Here is a 5866-nt window from a genome sequence, read left to right as displayed (position 1 = left end):
ATCTGTTTCGGATCGAGATCGATTGTTTTGCTTTGCAACTTCTTAATATATGTCTATTCAAATGCGTTGTGGTTGAACCAGGCTTCCAACTAAGTTGTTTGCCACAGTAATTGCAACATACTTTTCAAATATCTACTTAATTTTGAACACCAATTTTTTACGTGTCATATATTGTCAACAATTCAATAATTTTTTTTGACCTTTTAATCTCCAGTACTTCTTCTCTAATATCCTCCAAATTAATTGGAACATTTTGAGATGCATCGTAGCTGAATGGAGTACTCGAGCTACCTTAAACTGATTAACATCATCACCAGTAAAATTCATTTATAACTAGTATAGTAAAAAATATTGAATATTAGAGCGAAAGAAATTGAACTTGAAACTTGAATATATAATACTACAAGTTAAAATCGATTGAAACAAATTGATCTGAAACTTAAACATTTACCCTGTATTTAAGTAAAAAAAATCCACTTTTTTGTTTTTTTTTTTAAATTTGAAAGAACAATGTATAGCTACCTGCTGTAACGACAGCTTTATATATCTATTTTTTTTATTTTTTTAATTTCAAACGAGTTTTTTTTAAGGCTCGACTCGTCACGGGCCAAAAATGCCCGTGTAGCTTGTCGAGCCACAACGGGCCGACTCGAGCTCATGTTGACGCCCTAAAATAGGGCTCGGCCCGAGCCTCGGCTCGCTTTCTTCGAGTCACAAGTCGGGTAGGCTTCGACTTTTCCTATGTCGAGCCACATGTCGCCTGAGCTATCGAGCCTGTTTGACATCCCTAACTGGGCACAAACCTCTTCCATATAATGGCTTTCAACTTGTCCCATGTGTTGATAGGTCGCTTCCGATTCCTTTGCTTTGATGTCACCACTCGATCCCACCAAGTAATTGCATAATTGGTGAATTCATGAACTGCTATCTTCACTTTCTTCTTCTTCAAATGGTTATAGCAATCAAAGATCAACTCCACCTTCTTCTCCCACTCTAGGTAAGCTTCCAGGTCACTCATTCCCTTGAACGATGGAATTGACATTTTAATATTGCCCATGCTCCCATCTACTTTGTCTGCCCCAAGATTCTTACCTCTCATTTCAAGTTTAGCTCCCATATTTCTCATTCTTTCCATTTAAGCCTCCACTAAAGCATCATCATCTATGTCACTATCGTTTCCATACTCATCACAAACTTCCGCCCTAGGCTCTCGCCTACCCATCTTCTAGCATTGGGCACTTCTACACGTTGCTCCTGTGAAGATCCGTAACCGTTGCGTCAAGCCTATCCAGCCTCTCTCTCATATCCCCAAATAACCTCTCAAACCGTCGTATCACTTCTTTCGACATGTTGACTTGGTTGTTGTTCCTACTTGAATTTGAATCTTCCCTGTCAAACATTCTAAGCTTAGAATATCTTCTACCTCACGTGTATTTCTCTCGTGTATCACTCAATTTCGCTTTTACCTTCTGTTGGTCTTACCACTCTATCTTTATCCACTCAATGTTTTCGTCCAAGTGATTTAGAGAAAAATTTTGAACTCAACCAGGAATTATTCTCGTAAAATTCAAATCGTGATGCGAGTAAGAATTGTGACTCTAAAAGGACTCAAAAGAATTTGGACAAAATTTTGGAATGAGAACTATAGAAATTCAAGAAAGTGGTTCTTGAATTTTGGGTTGAACCAAACAGAAATAAACATGACACAAAGGATTGTAAATTGCTGGCAATTTTCCAAATAAATCAAATTCAATATATATATATATATATATATATATATATATATATATATAGAGCCTAAATTCTGATACCAACTGATGCGAACCTATGTAACGACGCTGGTTATGAAACCCACAACTAGATTGAAACCAAACCCAAAAAAGCCAAATAATTAGGTTTTGAATTTGACCCAAAAACAGTGAATCAAGCAACCAACACAATCAACTAATATGATGACCTCTTGATTACAATATTCGTGAATCTCGCCCGATATTTTGAACGCCACAAGAATTTGATTATTGATAAGTTCGTGAAATTGCTCAAAGAAGAACAAGATTGAAAGCAAATTATGCCTCTCTATTTCTACACTACCATAAAAGAGAGAATGAGAATTTACTATTCATTTTTGTCACACTCGTTTTCACACTTAATCGGTTTGGGAATTGGTTTGGCAACAGGAAAAATTATATTCAAAAACACTGTAGGAATTTTGTTATACGCCATTGTTCACTATAATATTTCTCCCTTACTTTGAATCTGATACACCATGCTCTTTTTCATAATTCTCACGCTGGTAACTATCAGCCATATCCTATATATTTAAATTTTTAAAATTATATTAATAAAAAATTATTGTAAAAAAAAAAAAACATATTCACTCCGTGTATGGAGAAAAAAATTTAGGTCATACTACATAATTTTTCTTTAGCAAAATGATATATTGAGAAAATTGTTGCGAAAAAATAATAAATAGTAATAAAATAATTGATTTTTTAAAGAAAAGAAACGACTTATATGCATTTTTTAACACATACATTTAATGTACGTTTAGCTATTTTCGATATTCATTTAAATCATTCAATATGTCTACGATAAAGTTCTCGAAATGAGTTTCGAGAGAATATTAAACATTTATCGATTCAACTATTGTACAATCGTCGATGAATTTTTAAAGTTAGCTTGTTATCGAAAATTTCGAAATATAGTTTGAAAATGCCTATTTTGATGTTCCGTAACATTTGCTACTATTAGCTGTTTCACGCACCGTTAACGACGTGCAATACTATGCCACGAGCACTTCAAAATGATATTAAGAATATAATATTTCGATTTTATTTGATATCCCGTAGTGAGCCTGAAAATGAACAGAAAAACATAAGTTTAAAAAAAAATAAATTCACCATACCTCCGTGCACGGAGCTTTAATAGTATTGCACGTCGTTAACGGTGTGTGAAACGGCTAATAGTAGCAAATGTTACGGAACGTCAAAATAGACATTTTTAAACTATATTTCGAAATTTTCGATAACAAACTAATTTTAAAAATTCATCGAAGATTGTATAATAGTTGAATCGATAAATGTTTTATATTCTCTCGAAACTCATTTCGAGAACTATATTATAGACACATCGAATGATCTAAATGAATATCAAAAATAGTTAAACGTATATTAAACGTATGTGTTAAAAAATGCGTATAAGTCCTCTTTTTTCTTAAAAAAAATCAATTTTTTATTACTATTTATTATTTTTTCGCAACAATTTCCTCAATACATTATTTTGCTAAAGAAAAATTATGTGGTATGACGTAAATTTTTTTCTCAATGCACGGAGTGAATACTTTTTTTTTTTTACATTTTATTTACAATAATTTTTTTATTAATATAATTTTAAAAATTTAAATATATAAGATATGGTTGATAGTTAATGGCGTGAGAATTAGGAGAAATAAACAAAATTATTGTAAAAAAAAAAAAAAAACATATTCACTCCGTACATGGAGAAAAAAATTTACGTCATACCATATAATTTTGTTTTAGCAAAATGATGTATTAAGGAAATTGTTGCGAAAAAATAATAAATAGTAATAAAATAATTGATTTTTTTTTTTTTAAGAAAAACGACTTATACGCATTTTTTAACGCATACGTTTAATGTCCGTTTAACTATTTTCGATATTCATTTAGATCATTCGACATCTCTATGATATAGTTATTGAAATGAGTTTCGAGAGAATGTAAAACATTTATCGGTTCGACTATCGTACAATTATCAATAAATTTTTAAAGTTAGTTTATTATCAAAAATTTTGAAATATAGTTTGAAAATGTCTATTTTTACGTCCTGTAACATTTGCAACGATTAGCAGTTTCACGCACCGTTAACGACGTGCAATATTATGTCGCGAGTACTTCAAAATGATATTAAGAATATAATATTTTGACTTCGTTTGATATCCCGTAATGAGCCCGAAAATGAACACAAAAAACATAAGTTAAAAAAAAAAAAAAACCAAACATTTGCACGGGTTTATGCAAAAAATTTTTTTACTTTTATTTGTAGGACATTTTTTTATTGATATTTAATTTAAAAAAATTAAATATATCTAAATATTTACTTAAAAATGTTGAAGTTAATATTTTTTTACCTATAAGTAACTTTTACAATTATAATTTTTTTATTACTTTTAAATAACTTGAAGTAATTTTTTTACTTATAAGTAATTTTTTACATTCTAGATAGTTTAATTTTTTATTAATATTTAATTTTAAAATCTAAATATATCTAAATATTTATACTTAAAAAATTTTAAGTTCATATATATATATACATATATTTTATGTAAGTAGCTTTTGCAATTATAAGAGAATGAGGGATTAATATATATTTTTTTACTTATAAGTAGCTTTTACAATTATAAGTTTTTTTTATTTTAAATAACTTGAATTGATTTTTTTACTTATAGTAATTTTTTATCTTTTAGATAGTGTAATCTCTTCTTTTACTTTTAAATAATTTAACCGGTTTGGGAACTGGTTTAGCAACAGGAAAAATTATATTCAATAACACTGTAGGAATTTTGTTACACGCCATTGTCCATTGCAATATTTCTCCCTTACTTTGAATCTGACACACCATGTTCTTTTTTCTAATTCTCATGCTGTTAACTATTAACCATATCCTATATATTTAAATTTTTAAAATTATATTAATAAAAAAATATTGTAAATAAAAAAAAATATTCACTCCGTGCATGGAAAAAAAAATTTACGTCATACAATATAATTTTTCTTTAGCAAAATGATGTATTGAGAAAATTATTGCGAAAAAATAATAAATAGTAATAAAATAATTAATTTTTTAAAGAAAAAAGACGACTTAACACATACATTTAATGTATGTTTAACTATTTTCGGTGTTCATTTAGATCATTCGAAGTGTCTATGATATTGTTCTCGAAATGAGTTTCGAGAGAATATAAAACATTTATTGATTCAATTATTGTACAATCGTCGATGAATTTTTAAAGTTAGATTGTTATAGAAAATTTCGAAATATAGTTTGAAAATGCCTATTTTGCCGTCCCGTAACATTTACTACGATTAGCTGTTTCACGCACCGTTTACGACGTGCAATACTATGCCGCAAGCACTTCAAGATGATATTAAGAATATAGTATTTCGATTTTGTTTGATATCCAGTAATGAGCATGAAAATGAACAGAAAAACATATGTTAAAAAAAAAATAAAAAATCACAAGGTTTGATGAATTTTTTTTTACCTTATGTTTTTCTATTCATTTTCAGGCTCATTACGGGATATCAAATGAAATCGAAATATTACATTCTTAATATCATTTTGAAGTACTCGCGGCATAGTATTGCACGTCGTAAGCGGTGCATGAAACGGCTAATCGTAGTAAATGTTACGGGACGTCAAAATAGGGATTTTCAAACTATATTTCGAAGTTTTCGATAACAAACTAAATTTAAAAATTCATCGACCATTATACAATAGTGAAATCGATAAATGTTTTATATTCTCTCGAAACTCATTTCGAGAACTATATCATAGATATATTGAATGATCTAAATGAATATCGAAAATAATTAAACGTACATTAAACACGTGTTAAAAAATGCATATAAGTCGTCTTTTTTCTTTGAAAAATTAATTATTTTATTACTATTTATTATTTTTTCGCAACAATTTTTTCAATACATCATTTTGCTAAAGAAAAATTATGTGGTATGACGTAAATTTTTTTCTCCATGCACGGAGTGAATATATATATATATATATATATATATATATATATTTTACAATAATTTTTTTATTAATATAATTTTAAAAATTTAAATATATA

This window comes from Olea europaea, unplaced genomic scaffold (genome assembly GCF_002742605.1).
Source record: "Olea europaea var. sylvestris unplaced genomic scaffold, O_europaea_v1 scaffold244, whole genome shotgun sequence".
In the NCBI taxonomy this organism is placed as follows: domain Eukaryota; kingdom Viridiplantae; phylum Streptophyta; class Magnoliopsida; order Lamiales; family Oleaceae; genus Olea; species Olea europaea.
The sequence above is the reverse complement of the archived record's forward strand: the minus strand, read 5'-3'. Positions refer to the sequence as shown.